The 19968-nt window shown below is 44.9% G+C and overlaps 4 non-coding genes across 4 annotated transcripts; 1 reads left to right on the plus strand and 3 right to left on the minus strand.

Moving 5' to 3' along the window:
- Positions 1-186: 186 nt before the first annotated feature.
- Positions 187-259, minus strand: trnaf-gaa (transfer RNA phenylalanine (anticodon GAA)). The gene has a single exon. It is a non-coding gene; the product is annotated as a tRNA-Phe (tRNA).
- A 181-nt stretch (positions 260-440) lies between these two features.
- trnap-ugg (transfer RNA proline (anticodon UGG)) lies at positions 441-512 on the minus strand. The gene has a single exon. It is a non-coding gene; the product is annotated as a tRNA-Pro (tRNA).
- Positions 513-13283: 12771 nt separating this feature from the next.
- trnaa-agc (transfer RNA alanine (anticodon AGC)) lies at positions 13284-13356 on the plus strand. The gene has a single exon. It is a non-coding gene; the product is annotated as a tRNA-Ala (tRNA).
- Positions 13357-14425: 1069 nt separating this feature from the next.
- trnaf-gaa (transfer RNA phenylalanine (anticodon GAA)) lies at positions 14426-14498 on the minus strand. The gene has a single exon. It is a non-coding gene; the product is annotated as a tRNA-Phe (tRNA).
- Between the last annotated feature and the right edge of the window lie 5470 nt (positions 14499-19968).

Consider the following 19968-nt stretch of genomic DNA (forward strand, 5'->3'; position numbering starts at 1 on the left):
TCAGAACGCTGGATTCAAAGCCCAGAGTACTGACCATTACACCATGGAACCGAAACTGCTTGGTTGGAGGCCAACTTGGAAACAGATAGCTCTCTGGCTGTGGGGAAGCAGTTATACAGAGAGGTTGGAACCCAGTGATTTTTGGACAATGGCCCGCCTCAAAAAAGGGAAAAGTGTGGGAGATGTTGCCGAAACCCGGAATCGAACCAGGGACCTTTCGATCTTCAGTCTAACGCTCTCCCAACTGAGCAATTTTGGCCCCCAGACAATAAAAACAGCTGGCCAGTACGGTGAGAGAAACCGCGACCTTGGCGTTATTAGCACCACGCTCTAACCAGCTGAGCTAACTTAGCCATCCGTGTCTGCCTGATTGGAAAAAACCTGCCATAATGTTTGTGAATGCAATGAGACAATAAAGCTTCAGGTTTTAACCTGAACAAGGGCTCGTCCGGGATTTGAACCCGGGACCTCTCTCACCCAAAGCGAGAATCATACCCCTAGACCAACGAGCCTTCTTGCCCAAAGCCAAGAAAAAAGAGCTATTTCAGCATCAACAAAAGAAGGAACATGAACTAATGTGGAAGCAATCAAAGTCCTCGAGACAGTGTGAAAGGCTAACGAATGCAAGTTGGCCTCTTAATTGACCTAAAAATGGGGCTGTATCTAACATGTAGAGGGATGTTAGGGAGGACAGCTGAAACGGTCAGATGTCACTTAGACCAGCGGGTCTCAATTCCAGTCCCGGAAGGGAGGAGGCCAACTTGGAAACAGATAGCTCTCTGGCTGTGGGGAAGCAGTTATACCTGTTCCTCTGGGTGTAACGGGACACAGAAGCAGCAGCGCCGGAGCAGGCGCAGGAGCAGGCGGAGCTGGGCCTGGACCGGATGTCAAAGCACCAGAAGATGGAATCACCATCGACACAGTCATGTCTGGGTTAAGGACTAGTGTGCCTAACAGTGACCCAGGTGCTGAAATGGGCTGCACAACTCCTGCTGCTGTGGGGACGGGTGCGATAGGGCACTCCCTTTTGGCAGAAGTGGGCCGGCGACCCGGTCGCAGAATTGGAGCCTGTCCTTCTCGATTTGGCGGAAGGATAAATTGATGTTTTGGGCCTGATGTTGATGGCACGTCATCCAATTTTTCCCTCGGCAGAGGAAGCTGCGTATCAGCCACATCAATTGGGTCAGATGGAGTCAGTCCCTGGGCGAGGACACTCATTTCCTGATTCTTCTGCTGCCGTTGAAACCTGAAAGTTAATTACTTGAAAAAAAAAAAAAATATATATATATATATATATATATATATATATATGTGTGTGTGTGTGTGTGTGTGTGTGTGTCTGTGTACAGAAGTATTCAGTTCCCTTGAACCAAATAATGTGCCTTGCTTACCACTGAATGAGTGTCCTCTGGTTCAGCTCAAACAGCTGGATCATTGTTTCATCCATCAGCCTTCGACTGTTAAGCACCAGGTCTCGGATGTGGTGGTAATCTGAAAGGATTTTAGACCACCTGGGGGTGCAAACTCCAGCCATCTTGGTCGGTGACTTGTGTAAAGCACACAGCTTCATACAAATGGCCTCAACCAAGCGGCTGGTGCTGGGCCACTGTGCTGGACCCCCAGGATGTCCAATCAGACACCGTTTCACACTCTCCACACCCGGTGTGACTCCGGACCGCTTCGGTGCCTTAAAGCGCCCATGTGTCAGCTGAGGCTGATGTCGAGGCTGATAGTTGACCCGCTGTTTATCAACATCAGGGAGAACTGTCCACAGCTGGATGGCCTCTGTCACCTGCAGGTCGGTGAGGTAAGGAGCCTCACGAAGACCCACCAGGAAACCAGCCAGATCCTGGACCTTGTCCCACCCAGCGATGCCATCAGGTCCAATGACTGCTCCCTAGTAAATGCAGATTAGTGTTAATATACACTTCCAGTCAAAAGCCTTTAAACAGAAATATTTTTTTACATTTTTTAAAGAATTCTGCTCAACAAGCCTGCATTTATTTTATTCAAATACAACAAAAGTCATTATATTGTGAAATAATTTTACTATTTAAAATAAAAATGCTTTCTATTTGAATATAGTTTAAAGTGTAAGTTATTTCTGTGATGCACAGCTGTATTTTCAGCATCATTCCTGAGTCTTCAGTGTCACATGATCTTCAGAAATCATTCAAATATCCAAATTTGTTGTTCTAGAAACCTTTTTTTATTGATATTATTATCATCAATATTTAGAACAGTTGTGTACATTTTGTTCAAGATTCTTTGATGAATAGAAGGATCCAAGATAAGAGTTTATCTGTAATAAAAAGCTTTTTTAACATTATACACTATACCATCCAAAAGTGTGGAGTCAGAACATTTAAATCATTATATATTTAGTATTAAATTATAGAAATTAATACTTTTATTTAGCAAGGACGCATTAAATAGATGATAAAGACATTTATAATGTTACAATATATACTGAACTTTCTATTTATCAAAGAAACCTAAACAAAAAATCTCTAGAAGCTATTTTTAACCTAATAATAATAATAATATAGCACCCGGCACCCGTTTTTTTTAGCAGCAAATTGGAATGATTTCTGAAGAATCGTGTGCCCTGAGTAATGATGTTAAATTCAGCATTGAAATCACAAGACTGAATTACTTTTTTAAATATATTCAAATGGATAGCAGTATAAATAGTAAAAATATTTCAAAATATTACTGCTTTTGTTGTATTTTGAATCAAATAAATGCAGGCTTAAAAAAAAACACCTTGCTTGTAGTGTATTTGGAATAAAACGAGACTGAAACAAAATAAAGCCCTTAGAGTGTCTTACCTGAGCCTCGCCGGAGACACTGCTTCCAGTGTCAGATGGCTGTGACAGCACTGAAGAGGCAGGGGCGAGATACTGTCCCTCTCCTCCAGATGATGTGGACGGCTCAGCCAGTGATGCTGGGGACTGAGGCAGAGGCAAAGATGAGGGGCTGTTTCTGAGATCACGGCAGGGGTCATCCTCATACAGCACTGGAACTGTGATGTCCTCCATGCTCTCTTCCTCAAACCCCTCATCTAGCAGGTCCTGATCATCAACCTCCTCCACCAGCCGGTCTTCCTCCTCTGGGTTCTGGAGCACTGGAGTCAGTGTTTTGCCAGTCTGGCTGTAAAGGTACTCGATTCCCAGCAATTCACCTACAATAATAAAATAATAAAAAAAGAAAAAAGTGCTCTTAATAATTTATCAAGTACATTGGAGGCTAAATAGATAACTTAATAGAATATTGCAAAAGAACAAATTAAATTTCTTACCTGTATATGCTCCAGGAGGGCGATAGCGCTCATCCCAGGGCTTCCCAAAGACTGTTCGGCTAAGCCGGTCCACAGCCTCTCTCATGGCACTGCCATATGTCCGAATGGAGGACGCCCGTTTTATGGCATCTTCCATTCGGTCATCATTCCAACGCATCAAGCCCTCAAGGAGATAGGCCTGAAAATGCGCATCGCTGGCACTGGTTCCTAAAAGTTAAATAATATTAAAAAATATATAAAAAAGGGTTTTATATGTCACATATGTACAATATATGTACTACACATAAGGTGCTCTGAAGTAACTTGTATACTACATTTAATAGAGTTGTGTAACTAAATTAAAAATGATTGTCACTTATTCCTGTATTACTAGTGACTTGTTAGTCAAGACAGCTTTGTCAATGCTAATGACATTAAAAAGTAATTGTAATGTAGAGTGTGACATTTATTAATGCGGCATTACTTTAAAGTGATGGAAGCAGTTACAGTGCTTATATTTTCTACAGAAAAATAATAATCCATATGCATGTAATACCTGGAATAAAACGGTTCAGGTGGAGGTGGAACGACTCCAAGGAGGTAGAGCCACGAGCACACCTGTAGCAGCACAGCTCCACGCTGCCTTTCTTCAATGTCCCTGTCTTCATGTACAGCAGAAAGTCCTCTGGGTCTTGTATACACTGGACGTGCTTGCGCTGTTCCTTCCATATCTGCTGGATCCGTTCGTGGTCCAGCAGAGGAACTCCCAGGGTGTCCTTCCCATCCGCACTGTCAAACTGATCAATCAGTGACCCAATCAATCTGGCGGTCTCCTCCACCCCCCTGGTCCTCCTCCGGCAGTGCAGTGCCAACTCCCTCTGGGTAATGCGAGCACTGACCGCCTTTTCTGAGATGTGGCCAGTCTTCTTTGCCGCCAGGTCACTCTCTTTTGCAGAGCGAAGAGCAGCCACATCCTCTGGATCCCACTGAAAGATGCACGTGGACAGACGTGCCATGAAGATCCCGTAGAGTGGATGAGCCTCTGTCGTGACACCAGCAGCAAATCGCCGCATAAAGTGCCAGATGTCGAGGCGCACTACAAGCTCATCCCACTCCGAAAACATGATCTTCACCCGCGATTGGCCATACTGCCTGCAGCAGTCCCTGTCCACGTACATCACTTTTGGGGCTGCCTCTCCTGCCTCTCGGTAGCGTTTCATCAGACCAGCTGCCATGGAGTCCAGTCCATGTCCCTCGGCAGCTGTCAGCACAGAGACAAGGACCTGGCAGTGTTCATTTCCGACATTTGTGCACCAGGCAGCTGTTCCTGAAGCAGCACCGGCAAGTTTCTTTGTAACCTATTGGGAAAAATAAAAGATGTGCTCTTTATGTATGCACATCACACACATATCCATATCTGGCAAAGTTCTGGATATAAACAGGGCTTTGATACCTTTTTTGTCGAATCCATCTTGAGAACACAGCCAAAGACAGATGTTAATTTGGCCTTGACCTCGTGCAGTCGCCCCAGAACATCCCTGGCATACACGGCTAACAGCCACTTAGGTTTAGGCAGGGCAGGTAAAAGTGGAGGATCAGCAAACACAGGAGGCTGCACAAGGGAGGACCTTGTGAATGGTTCGCAGGCAGTCAGGTACTGCAAGACACGCTGTGTCCATGCCTCACTGTGCTGTTCCATCAGCTTCCTGTAAAGCTGAGTCACACTGTTGCCCAGTGTCCTCTCCCTCATCATCCTCAGCACCCGGTTGTCACATGGGTATCTAAGGAAGCAACAGTATAATCATGCAAATGCTTTAGTTGGTAAAAAATAACCCATATAAAAGCACCTAATAATGAATGATTGTCATTATGAATTACCTGTATGTCAGCAAAGCTGGAAACTGACTGCGGTGGCCCATATCCAGCTGTCCTAGGATGTCCTCAGACCAGGCAGGATATTTCTTTTTGCAGCGTTTGCACTGCAGATACTCAATGGCAAGGTCATACCACCCGTCGATGTCCAAGACCTTACGCACGGTGCGGTAAATTCCTGCCGCTGTTAGTCTGTGCTTACCACAGTCTGGGCGAACACAGACAAGAGGAAATAACCACATCTTCAGCGGCATCCATAAGAAAAGGGGCCGACAGAAGAAGAGGTCAGGTGAGGCAGGGGGCTGAGTGTTTATTAAAGGGGGCTGAGGAGGATACCACCAAAGTTTCAGCTGGGACACTAGTTCTGACTTGCCGGTTCGTGGGTTGGCCTTAAATAGTGTGTTCCGGATCCACTCATGCTGGAAAGGTGGAAGTTGATCTTTCCAGTGACTTGGAAGCTCAGCTGGTAGCTGGCGATGTGAAGGAGCTGGTGCCTTGGCAGTTTCCACTGATGGAGATGGACCAGCACAGTCCTCTGAGTGAATAGTAAAAAACAATAAGGATGACTGTTGCATTTGATAGTAATATGCCATAAATGCAGCGCACAAACAGCCTGCAAAGCACAATTTTTGGACAAGTATTCATAATTATTATGTTATATTTAGGAACGAGAGTGAAGAAAGTGGTACTAGTGTTAAGGAAGCAAAGAACACAGCATACACTATATTAATTTAAGGAGAATGGAATCAGTGCAGCTCACTGAGAATGAGGATCAGATGGAATGGATGAAGGAAAATGTGGTGTGATGAATTAAGTGTAAAGCAACGAAGCCCACGGACATGAAGCATACACACAGATAGAGTAAGGAAAAACTGTTCCTCTAATCATTAGAACAATGAATTTCCACCATCCTGTCTGCTCAGGGAGAGCTGAAGAGTGTGTGAGAAGAGCAAGCGGTGTGAAAAAGTTATCTGGTGATTATCTAACAACGGGTAAGTTCGGAAACGCAAATAAATACACTGACACCTTGAAAAATCCTTACTGTTTTGAAGAAGTGCACTCAAAGAAAGCATCCCGCTTGAGGCATGATATGATATAGTTCTGTATTGTAAACAAAACATATTTTAAAATGTTGATTATTTTCCCCCAAGAAATAACGCTTCTCAGTGTGTTTTCACAAAACATTCTTGTAATATGTGCATTTGTGTCATATGCCACACCTGTATTTAGCTGTGCTTCACATTGTGATGCAGCAAATACCAGCTCCTCATCGTCATCTTCAGCAGTGGGAACAGACTTGCCTGGAGCACAAATGTTAAAACTATCATTGTGAACAATACACAGAGACAAACATATGTAAGATGGTGCTTACTTACCAGTAGCGAAAAGCTGCATGGGGGGCAAATGTTTGGCTGGGGGTTCTGCTGCTGGAGGAGGTAAAGTGGACTGCAATAATGGATCTGGAAACGGCAAGTTGACAAGTTTGCCATAATGATAAATTAATATATGTAGAAATGCTGTAGGTAAAATTCTATATTCACACTCCTACTCACAGGGTTTAACTGGTGATGTGAGTTTTTTCGCCAGCTGTGAAGGCGACAAATTTTTGCCACGTGCCAACATCGCTTTCACAGTTGCGGTCTTCTGTACACCAGTTTGGATAGCTGCAGGTGGAGGTGTAGTGGTTGCAGAAGCACTGGAGGTTGCAGCGTGAGGTGCAGGCTGACGTACGCTGGTGCCCACAGCAGAAGCCCGTCTTTTCAGGACATATGTCTTGAAAATGGCCATGTTGGTTTTGGGCCTGGCATCTGCCTTAACGAGGTACCTGATGAGTGCTTGAGCCTCCTTGCTCTGGTCCTCATAAACATCTTTCATGGACCGGCCCTGGAAGTCACCAAACTCCACCATCAAGCAGCCCTGGTCTCCAGTTGCCCGGGCTTCTGCCTGCATTTCCTGCTTCCTCTGATACTTCTCCACTTCTTCTGCCATCTCTCTAATTTGAGAAGAGTACTGTAGGAACAGTTGTTTATTTTCTGACAGGGGTGTTGTCTGCGCCGTCTCATTGGAAATGCTGAGCACCAAATACACGGCATACCCCAGAGAGTTTTCCAGGAGCCATCTAAATCTCTGGCCCTGGTACTTCCCAAACTGAAGTTTGCAGTGAGCCAGTACTAAAAACTGGTCACTGGGGTCTCCACCGTTTGTGCTGACAAAAGTACTGGCCTCTGACAGCACCTCCTCCTTAGGTTTGGCCCTTCCAGACTCCACATTTTCAAGGCGCCTCGCCTCCGCCGAAGGTGCCATGAGGAGTCGGCTTGATGTTGCCGATTGCCGTTGAAAAGAGGCATATGCATACATTTTCTGAAATGAAAATCAGAAAAAGACTACTACCTTTTGCAATCTATAAGACACCTGTATGTTAGGTGTGTAACAATAATTTAACAAGCTACGCATAAACTATATTACTGTGGTAATAAACATGGCCATGACATAAACTGTCCTGAAGATGAGTTTTCTACAAAGGACAGGAATCCCTGACATATAAAATATGTAACGTCAATATGAAGTCTGAAATGTCCTTTTATTTTCAATGCTGTCATCTTAAACCATGATTACACACACACCAGGCTACAAAATATTACATTAAATATATCATACTTCAAATGTTGTCATCTTACCCCAGGGTTACACCAGGTGCTTTTACCTCTTAAAATCTTAGCCATTTTTCTGTGTTTTTAACTTTCTGGTCTACCTAAATTAAAATGAGCACTATTCCCACATACTTTGGCCCATATGGATACATTTGGCCTTTTTTTGTTTGTTTTTAGTTAAGACTCTCAATGTTTTTTTATAAAAAAAGTCATTATTATTACATTATTTTAGAAAATATCAATTATTTCTTGGTAAATGCAGTTTTCCATATCTCCACAACAATTTGGTAACGATTTTTACAATTAAAATGTGTGTGTGTTATTATGTGTTAATACCAAATATAAATGTAAATAGTTTAATCATTATTTTCATACATAGGGCCCAGAAACCATGATTTCTTAGACAATAAACACATCATTGTTGGCAGTAGCATAGCTTAATTAGCTGACGGTCGATAAATTTAACTTATCTGATCATTTATCATGTGAAAAGTTACAGGTTCACAGGTACTGAAGAAAGCATGAACTGTACACGCTAGCTAGCTATACTGACACGATTCATTTACCAAAAATACACACTGTATATGAACAAATAATGACCAGTTTTCAATGAATAAAGTAATAGCTTTACCTTTAACAAAGATGACAACAACGGCGATTGGTCAAAAGGAGGCCACAGGAGAGAAACGCGATTGATCAAAAGTAAGCCACGGAAGAGAAACGCGATTGTTCAAAAGTAAGCCACAGGCGAAACGCGATTGGTCAAAAGTAAGCCACAGGCGGAACGCGATTGGTCAAAAGTAAGCCACAGGCGAAACGCAATTGGCTCATGTGGGCTTACTTTGGGCTTACTTTGGCTCAGTCGGTGGGAAGCAGTAGGCGCGAGAGGTAGCGTGATCGATGCCCGCATTCTCCAAGTTGGCTCCTGCCCTTTTACTCACACATCCCTAGATCAGTGGTTTTCAATCCTGTCCTGGAGGCATCCCTGCCCTGCACATTTCGCATTTCCCCTCATCTAACACACCTGTTTCAAATCATCAGCTCATTAGTAGAGACTGCAAGACCTGATTTGGGTGTGTCTAATAAGGGAGACATACAAAATGTTCAGGGCAGGGGTGCCTCCAGGACAGGTTTGAGAACCACTGCCCTAAAGAGACAGACTGAGCATCGATGCAATGCGGCCACACTCTCTACGTTAGCTTTTTTTGGGCTCACAGCTGCCAAAAAGTATTTCAGACATGGTCCTGTGCAAATTGGTTGCAAAACAGTGCCATTTTACGCACAGTTCCCTAAAGCAGTGGTTTTCAAACCTGTCCTGGAGGCACCCCTACCCTTCACATTTTGAATGTTTCCCTCATCTAGCACACCTGTTTCAAATCATCAGCTCATTAGTAGAGACCGCGAGACCTTATTTGGGTGTGTCTAATAAGGGAGACAATAAAAATGTGCAGGGCAGGGGTGCCTCCAGGACAGGTTTGAGAACCACTGCCCTAAAGAGACAGACTGAGCATCGATGCAATGCGGCCACACTCTCTACGTTAGTTAATTTTTTTGGACTAAAAGGTGCCGAAAAGTATTTCAGACATTGTCCTGCGAAAACTGGTTGCAAAATAGGCAGGGCACCAGAAACATCTGAGACACAACAGGGGCAGTGGGTGTGTCAGGAACCAATGGGTGTGGTGCTGTCGGCCTGGGACAAATTGGCCTTAACTGGGTGGACGTGGCTGAACGCTGAGGGTGTACGGCTGATGGCCAGATTGAAGTTGCTGTGGCAGATGTACAGGTAGCTGAGGGCCCAATCTTTCTAAACTTGGTCTTTGCCTGTCCAGCTGTGTCTGGTGGCATCTGGTAGGTATGCAATTGGTGGCTATATTGTGGAGGCACAACAGGCTGTACTCGTGCACAGGTGCAGCTACATTGGGCACTGGTGCAGCTGAAGGAGCCTGGAAACTGGGAACTGGTGCAGCTGGTAGAACTGGTGGACCTAAAAGGATTAAGTCATCTGATGCCACAAGATTTGCCACTGTGGCTTCCTCTCCAAAGAAATCAATGAAACCCTCATCCCTTTCCACTTGCTCCTCCACATCTATCTCCTCCAGCAAATGAGAGGTCCTCTCAGAGGTAGGGCACATGTCCTCCAGGGGCTGACTATTCTGCCTCAACAAGTACTGTACTCCAATGAGCTCTCCTGAGGAAATATTTGTAACAGAAAACGTTTTTAATGGAAATTATGCAGAAAGGTTTATTCAGAAATGCAGTAAATATTTTGTTGTCCACTTCTGTATGAACAATATATATCTAATTCAGAGGGTATCATAAAAAGACAGGATTACTCTATATTCTACTATGTATTTTATTTTCTCCCCTAAAAACCTAGAACACAGAATAATGTACAAATATTCTGGTAGTATAATTTTTCTCTGATATGTCAAAATTACATTATTACTGTCCAAAAGCAATTGTAATTTTAACAAAAACATGCTACATCAAGAGCTGCATTTATCAAAATATTTTTACCTGTGTATACTGCAGGTCGAGTGAAGCTTGGGACCAATTTCCTGCCATACAACTTATTGTAGTTCTCATTGACAGAGTAAACCAGCTCCCCTGTGTAAGAGCGCAGAGTTGAACCTTCATCTGCAACAGCAGCTTCAGCCCGGTCCTGATTCCAGCGTAATAAACCTTCCAGGAGATAAATCTGGAAGTTCAGGCTGTTTGCGCTGTTCCCTAGAAAAAGAAATAGAAAGCCAAATATTGCTTTGAGAAAATGCAAAACAGAAAATTTAATCTGCAAATATCTTGATAAACATGAATTAGTGGCAAAATGTGGTATATTCTGACATGACAAACCTGGAATAAATCTGCTTAGGTGGCAGTGAAATGATTCCAGGGATGTGGAGCCTCTGGCACAACGATAGGTTTTTAGAACCACCCCACTCTTGTTTGTAGTTCCAGTTTCAGTATAGAGCGGCACATTTGGAGGATCTTGGATACAGGTGACGTGCCGCCTCTGGATATTCCAGATGTGCTGCATTCTCACACTGTCAAGTAGTGGAACACCAAGAGCATCATCAAGAGTGAGATCCCCTGCATCCCACTCAAAAATACAGGATGACAGCCTAGCCATAAAAGTAGGGTACAACTGGTGGGCATCAGTGGTGCACCCTACTGCCAGACGTCGCATAAAATGCCAAATGTCTAGGCGGACGATGACATCGGGCCAGCCGCTGAATCGCCTCTTCAATTTAGTCTCTCCCACTGTCTTGCAACAATCACAGTCCACATAAATGACAGTGGGAGGATCAACACCAGCACTCCGGTATCGCTCCATGAGCCCTGCAGCCATGTGGTTTAACCCAGCCCCTTCATTCGCAGTCAGGACACTCATCAGCACCTGACCTATCTCATTGCCCACTGAGGTAAGCCACTGTGCTGTGCCTTTCGCAGGCCCGCTCAACTTCTTGGTGATCTGAAAGAAACAATAAGCATAGCAAATAATACAACAGGCATCCAAATCAGTTACACTGAAAAAAATAAAGCTCTCTCGGTTTAAAAATACATTATAGATAAGGGTACAGTCAAGTAAGCAGCTTATCTGACCTTCTTAGTTGAATCCATTTTTAAAATTGATCCATACGTGGATGTTATGCTGGCCTTTATGTGATCGAGCCTGTTGAGAATGTCCTGACTGTATACAGTGAGGAGCCATTTGTAGCTGGGTACTGAAGCAAGTGGTGGTGGCTCCTGGAAGTGCACCGGATGCAGGCCACGATTATCAAAAAAGGCCACACACTCTGATGTGTACCGAAGCGCACGTTTCAACCACTCCTCACTGTGGTTCTCTCTCGGCTGGCCGATGATCCTCACTGGGCCATTCCCCATGCCCCTCTCACGCAGCAAGCGAAGAACCCGAATGTCACAGGCATACCTTGGAAAAAAGTATTCATTTAAGTATCTTATTGTAAGGTATCTAATTATTGTAGGAACTATTTATCAAAAAAGGTAGCACATAAGTGAAAATGACTGCAAAATAATTACTTGCGTGTGAGGATGACCCTGAATTCAGATCGATGGGCCAGGTCCAACTGCTGCAGCACAGCATGACTCCAGGACAGGTAGCTGGTTCTACACCTGGTGCAGATCAGGGTCTCTGTCACCAGGTTGCAGTATCTGTCAATGTCTAACACCTGTCGTACCCTCCTGTGCAGTCCACCACCACACAGCTGTTGCGTGGCACAGGCAGGGTTAGTACACTGGAGCCGCACCTTCCACAGCTTATATGGCATCCAGAGCAAGAGACGCTGTGAAAAAAATCAGGTGTTGGAGCTTGGTGGTACAACAGGGTTGGTGGAGGGGGGTGATACCACAACTGTAGGTTTTCACGCAGCTCCAGCTTTCCCTTTGCACCAACCCTAAAAAGTGCTTCCGACACCCACTTCTGGTCTTGCTGTGGCATTGTCTGTGGCCACAGAAGGGGGAGATCTTCTGGCTGAGATGAGACCTGCTGATATTATCAAAAACACTGGTTTAAATAAAAGCTAAGAGAGCATTAAATGATGAAGACATCTATATATTTTGAATGAACAAAAGAAGGAACATGAACTAACATGGAAGCAATCAAAGTCCTCGAGACAGTGTGAAAGGCTAACGAATGCAAGTTGGCCTCTTAATTGACCTAAAAATGGGGCTGTATCTAACATGTAGAGGGATGTTAGGGAGGACAGCTGAAACGGTCAGATGTCACTTAGACCAGCGGGTCTCAATTCCAGTCCTCGCGCCCCCTGCTCTTCACATTTTGTAAGTTTCTTGTATAGCTTCAGACATTTGTTCCATTCGAACGTAAGTGCCCTGAGAACTGGACATCACATGAAATCCCTCCGTGATTCAAGTTCAAAGCGTATGTATATGTTCAATTCATAGTGAGTAATACAGTGGTGTATCGAGGTATACAGAGGTAAATGATGTCACACTTCTCCATGTGTGAAGAAGTTGCGCAGCACAAATCCATGAACCAATGTTCCAAAGTGAAGTATACTTTGACGGATTTCCCCTGCTCAGGGAGTGGGGAGCAATGAACAGTGTGTAGGGACCATGTCAATCACTAGGAGCTCACTTCTAATGAGCTGATTATCCGAATCAGGTGTGCTAACAAAGAGAGACATGCAAAACATGCAGACCTGGTGGGAGCGAGGACTAGAATTGAGAACCGCTTCCTTAGACTTTAAGTCAGTGTGAGCAAAAGAGGTGAGAAGTTGTCTGCATGATCCGAGTGTTCCAAGGTAGCCTACATAATACAAGAATCCATACACATGCATACTGGCATAAAAAGACCGAGAAGGTCCTTAAACACAAAAGCTTAATCTCTTTGTTAATTCGACAACATAATCTCGGCCAGTGCAAAGGAGCAAGCCCAGAGGAGGGACAGCCTCTTTGCTTCAAACCCATCATCCCCAGCTATGCTCGTCATTCTTGAAAGGCCAGGGGAATTAGCTCAAATGGTAGAGCGCTCGCTTAGCATGCGAGAGGTAGCGGGATCGATGCCCGCATTCTCCAAGTCGGCTACTGCCCTCTTACTCACACATCCCTAGACCAGTGGTTTTCAGTCCTGTCCTGGAGGCATCCCTGCCCTGCACATTTCGCATTTCCCCTCATCTAACACACCTGTTTCAAATCATCAGCTCATTAGTAGAGACTGCAAGACCTGATTTGGGTGTGTCTAATAAGGGAGACATACAAAATGTTCAGGGCAGGGGTGCCTCCAGGAAAGGTTTGAAAACCATTGCCCTAAAGAGACCGACTGAGCGTTGACAGCAATGCTGCCACACTCCCACGTAAGCTTTTTTTGGGCTCATAGCTGCCAAAAAGTATTTCAGACATGGTCCTGTGCAAATTGGTTGCAAAACAGTGCCATTTTACGCACAGTTCCCTAAAGCAGGGGTTTTCAAACCTGTCCTGGAGGCACCCCTGCCCTTCACATTTTGAATGTGTCCCTCATCTAACACACCTGTTTCAAATCATCAGCTCATTAGTAGAGACCGTGAGACCTTATTTGGGTGTGTCTAATAAGGGAGACAATAAAAATGTGCAGGGCAGGGGTGCCTCCAAGACAGGTTTGAGAACAACTGCCCTAAAGAGACAGACTGAGCATCGATGCAATGCGGCCACACTCTCTACGTTAGTTAATTTTTTTGGACTAAAAGGTGCCGAAAAGTATTTCAGACATTGTCCTGCGCAAACTGGTGGCAAAATAGGTCCCACAGAGATTTGAACTCGGATCACTGGATTCAGAGTACAGAGTGCTAACCATTTCACCATGGAACCTTAACTGGTGCAGCTGTTGCTCACAGGGCCACAAACACTGGCACCATCGCCAAACTAGTGCTGTTTTATCTTTTCCTGTGGCAAGAAAGCACACAGGCTCCACCGAGATTCGATCTCAGAACGCTGGATTCAAAGCCCAGAGTGCTGACCATTACACCATGGAACCGAAACTGCTTGGTTGGAGGCCAACTTGGAAACAGATAGCTCTCTGGCTGTGGGGAAGCAGTTATACAGAGAGGTTGGATCCCAGTGATTTTTGGTCAATGGCCCGTCTCAAAAAAGGGAAAAGTGTGGGAGATGTTGCTGAAACCCGGAATCGAACCAGGGACCTTTAGATCTTCAGTCTAACGCTCTCCCAACTGAGCTATTTTGGCTACAACAAACCTCTGCTTAGCAAGCAGGGATTTCAGTGAGATCACCCTACTCTTTGTCGGAGCTAAAGAAAAGAGCAGAGATGAGCCCCCAGACAATAAAAACAGATGGCCAGTACTGCGGTCGAACCCGCGACCTTGGCGTTATTAGCACCACGCTCTAACCAGCTGAGCTAACTTAGCCATCCATGTCTGCCTGATTGGAAAAAACCTGCCATAATGTTTGTGAATGCAATGAGACAATAAAGCTTCACGTTTTAACCTGAACAAGGGCTCGTCCGGGATTTGAACCCGGGACCTCTCGCACCCAAAGCGAGAATCATACCCCTAGGGCAAGCAAAGTCCTCGAGACAGTGTGAAAGGCTAACGAATGCAAGTTGGCCTCTTAATTGACCTAAAAATGGGGCTGTATCTAACATGTAGAGGGATGTTAGGTAGGACAGCTGAAACGGTCAGATGTCACTTAGACCAGCGGGTCTCAATTCCAGTCCCGGAAGGGAGGAGGCCAACTTGGAAACAGATAGCTCTCTGGCTGTGGGGAAGCAGTTATACCTGTTCCTCTGGGTGTAACGGGACACAGAAGCAGCAGCGCTGGAGCAGGCGCTGGAGCAGGCGGAGCTGGGCCTGCACCGGATGTCAAAGCACCAGAAGATGGAATCACCATCGACACAGTCATGTCTGGGTTAAGGACTAGTGTGCCTAACAGTGACCCAGGTGCTGAAATGGGCTGCACAACTCCTGCTGCTGTGGGGACGGGTGCGATAGGGCACTCCTATTTGGCAGAAGTGGGCCGGCGACCCGGTCGCAGAATTGGAGCCTGTCCTTCTCGATTTGGCGGAAGGATAAATTGATGTTTTGGCCCTGATGTTGATGGCACGTCATCCAATTTTTCCCTCGGCAGAGGAAGCTGCGTATCAGCCACATCAATTGGGTCAGATGGAGTCAGTCCCTGGGCGAGGACACTCATTTCCTGATTTTTCTGCTGCCGTTGAAACCTGAAAGTAAATTACTTGTAAAATATATATATATATATATATGTGTGTGTGTGTGTGTGTGTGTGTGTGTGTGTGTGTGTGTGTGTACAGAAGTATTCAGTTCCCTGGAACCAAATAATGTGCCTTGCTTACCACTGAATGAGTGTCCTCTGGTTCAGCTCAAACAGCTGGATCATTGTTTCATCCATCAGCCTTCGACTGTTAAGCACCAGGTCTCGGATGTGGTGGTAATCTGAAAGGATTTTAGACCACCTGGGGGTGCAAACTCCAGCCTTCTTGGTCGGTGACTTGTGTAAAGCACACAGCTTCATACAAATGGCCTCAACCAAGCGGCTGGTGCTGGGCCACTCTGCTGGACCCCCAGGATGTCCAATCAGACACCGTTTCACACTCTCCACACCCGGTGTGACTCCGGACCGCTTCGGTGCCTTAAAGCGCCCATGTGTCAGCTGAGGCTGATGTCGAGGCTGATAGTTGACCTGCTGTTTATCAACGTCAGGGAGAGCTGTCCACAGCTGGATGGCCTCTGTCACCTGCAGGTCGGTGAGGTAAGGAGCCTCACGAAGACCCACCAGGAAACCAGCCAGATCCTGGACCTTGTCCCACCCAGCGATGCCATCAGGTCCAATGACTGCTCCCTAGTAAATGCAGATTAGTGTTAATATACACTTTCAGTCAAAAGCCTTTGAACAGAAATATTTTTTTACATTTTTTAAAGAATTCTGCTCGACAAGCCTGCATTTATTTTATTCAAATACAACAAAAGCCATTATATTGTGAAATAATTTTACTATTTAAAATAAAAATGCTTTCTATTTGAATATAGTTTAAAGTGTAAGTTATTTCTGTGATGCACAGCTGTATTTTCAGCATCATTCCTCCAGTCTTCAGTGTCACATGATCTTCAGAAATCATTCAGATATCCTGATTTGTTCTTCTAGAAACCTTTTTTTATTGATATTATTATCAATATTTAGAACAGTTGTGTACATTTTGTTCAAGATTCTTTGATGAATAGAAGGATCCAAGATAAGAGTTTATCTGTAATAAAAAGCTTTTTTAACATTATACACTATACCATCCAAAAGTGTGGAGTCAGAACATTTAAATCATTATATATTTAGTATTAAATTATAGAAATTAATACTTTTATTTAGCAAGGACGCATTAAATAGATGATAAAGACATTTATAATGTTACAATATATACTGAACTTTCTATTCATCAAAGAAACCTAAACAAAAAATCTCTAGGAGCTATTTTTATTCAAATGGATAGCAGTTATTTTAAATAGTAAAAATATTTCAAAATATTACTGCTTTTGTTGTATTTTGAATCAAATAAATGCAGGCTTAAAAAAAAACACCTTGCTTGTAGTGTATTTGGAATAAAACGAGACTGAAACAAAATAAAGCCCTTAGAGTGTCTTACCTGAGCCTCGCCGGAGACACTGCTTCCAGTGTCAGATGGCTGTGACAGCACTGAAGAGGCAGGGGCGAGATGCTGTCCCTCTCCTCCAGATGATGTGGATGGCTCAGCCAGTGATGCTGGGGACTGAGGCAGAGGCAAAGATGAGGGGCTGTTTCTGAGATCACGGCAGGGGTCATCCTCATACAGCACTGGAACTGTGATGTCCTCCATGCTCTCTTGCTCAAACCCCTCATCTAGCAGGTCCTGATCATCAACCTCCTCCACCAGCCGGTCTTCCTCCTCTGGGTTCTGGAGCACTGGAGTCAGTGTTTTGCCAGTCTGGCTGTAAAGGTACTCGATTCCCAGCAATTCACCTACAATAATAAAATAATAAAAAAAGAAAAAAAGTGCTCTTAATAATTTATCAAGTACATTGGAGGCTAAATAGATAACTTAATAGAATATTGCAAAAGAACAAGTTAAATTTCTTACCTGTATATGCTCCAGGAGGGCGATAGCGCTCATCCCAGGGCTTCCCAAAGACTGTTCGGCTTAGCCGGTCCACAGCCTCTCTCATGGCACTGCCATATGTCCGAATGGAGGACGCCCGTTTTATGGCATCTTCCATTCGGTCATCATTCCAACGCATCAAGCCCTCAAGGAGATAGTCCTGAAAATGCGCATCGCTGGCACTGGTTCCTAAAAGTTAAATAATATTAAAAAATATATAAAAAAGGGTTTTATATGTCACATATGTACAATATATGTACTACACATAAGGTGCTCTGAAGTAACTTGTATACTACATTTAATAGAGTTGTGTAACTAAATTAAAAATGATTGTCACTTATTCCTGTATTACTAGTGACTTGTTAGTCAAGACAGCTTTGTCAATGCTAATGACATTAAAAAGTAATTGTAATGTAGAGTGTGACATTTATTAATGCGGCATTACTTTAAAGTGATGGAAGCAGTTACAGTGCTTATATTTTCTACAGAAAAATAATAATCCATATGCATGTAATACCTGGAATAAAACGGTTCAGGTGGAGGTGGAACGACTCCAAGGAGGTAGAGCCACGAGCACACCTGTAGCAGCACAGCTCCACGCTGCCTTTCTTCAGTGTCCCTGTCTTCATGTACAGCGGAAAGTCCTCTGGGTCTTGTATACACTGGACGTGCTTGCGCTGTTCCTTCCATATCTGCTGGATCCGTTCGTGGTCCAGCAGAGGAACTCCCAGGGTGTCCTTCCCATCCGCACTGTCAAACTGATCAATCAGTGACCCAATCAATCTGGCGGTCTCCTCCACCCCCCTGGTCCTCCTCCGGCAGTGCAGTGCCAACTCCCTCCGGGTAATGCGAGCACTGACCGCCTTTTCTGAGATGTGGCCAGTCTTCTTTGCCGCCAGGTCACTCTCTTTTGCAGAGCGAAGAGCAGCCACATCCTCTGGATCCCACTGAAAGATGCACGTGGACAGACGTGCCATGAAGATCCCGTAGAGTGGATGAGCCTCTGTCGTGACACCTGCAGCAAATCGCCGCATGAAGTGCCAGATGTCGAGGCGCACTACAAGCTCATCCCACTCCGAAAACATGATCTTCACCCGCGATTGGCCATACTGACTGCAGCAGTCCCTGTCCACGTACATCACTTTTGGGGCTGCCTCTCCTGCCTCTCGGTAGCGTTTCATCAGACCAGCTGCCATGGAGTCCAGTCCATGTCCCTCGGCAGCTGTCAGCACAGAGACAAGGACCTGGTCGTGTTCATTTCCGACATTTGTGCACCAGGCAGCTGTTCCTGAAGCAGCACCGGCAAGTTTCTTTGTGACCTATTGGGAAAAATAAAAGATGTGCTCTTTATGTACGCACATCACACACATATCCATATCTGGCAAATTTCTGGATATAAACAGGGCTTTGATACCTTTTTTGTCGAATCCATCTTGAGAACACAGCCAAAGACAGATGTTAATTTGGCCTTGACCTCGTGCAGTCGCCCCAGAACATCCCTGGCATACACGGCTAACAGTCACTTAGGTTTAGGCAGGGCAGGTAAAAGTGGAGGACCAGCAAACACAGGAGGCTGCACAAGGGAGGACCTTGTGAATGGTTCACAGGCAGTCAGGTACTGCAAGACACGCTGTGTCCATGCCTCACTGTGCTGTTCCATCAGCTTCCTGTAAAGCTGAGTCACACTGTTGCCCAGTGTCCTCTCCCTCATCATCCTCAGCCCCCGGTTGTCACATGAGTATCTAAGGAAACAACAGTATAATCATGCAAATGCTTTAGTTGGTAAAAAATAACCCATATAAAAGCACCTAATAATGAATGATTGTCATTATGAATTACCTGTATGTCAGCAAAGCTGGAAACTGACTGCGGTGGCCCATATCCAGCTGTCCTAGGATGTCCTCAGACCAGGCAGGATATTTCTTTTTGCAGCGTTTGCACTCCAGATACTCAGTGGCAAGGTCATACCACCCGTCGATGTCCACGACCTTACGCACGGTACGGTAAATTCCTGCCGCTGTTAGTCTGTGCTTACCACAGTCTGGGCGAACACAGACAAGAGGAAATAACCACATCTTCAGCGGCATCCATAAGAAAAGGGGCCGACAGAAGAAGAGGTCAGGTGAGGCAGGGGGCTGAGTGTTTATTAAAGGGGGCTGAGGAGGATACCACCAAAGTTTCAGCTGGGACACTAGTTCTGACTTGCCGGTTCGTGGGTTGGCCTTAAATAGTGTGTTCCGGATCCACTCATGCTGGAAAGGTGGAAGTTGATCTTTCCAGTGACTTGGAAGCTCAGCTGGTGGCTGGTGATGTGAAGGAGCTGGTGCCTTGGCAGTTTCCACTGATGGAGATGGACCAGCACAGTCCTCTGAGTGAATAGTAAAAAAAAAGCAATAACGATGACTGTTGCATTTGATAGTAATATGCCATAAATGCAGCGCTCAAACAGCCTGCAAAGCACAATTTTTGGACAAGTATTCATAAATATTATGTTATATTTAGGAACGAGAGTGAAGAAAGTGGTACTAGTGTTAAGGAAGCAAAGAACACAGCATACA

The sequence above is a fragment of the Carassius carassius genome, chromosome 8 (genome assembly GCF_963082965.1).
Source record: "Carassius carassius chromosome 8, fCarCar2.1, whole genome shotgun sequence".
Taxonomy (NCBI): domain Eukaryota; kingdom Metazoa; phylum Chordata; class Actinopteri; order Cypriniformes; family Cyprinidae; genus Carassius; species Carassius carassius.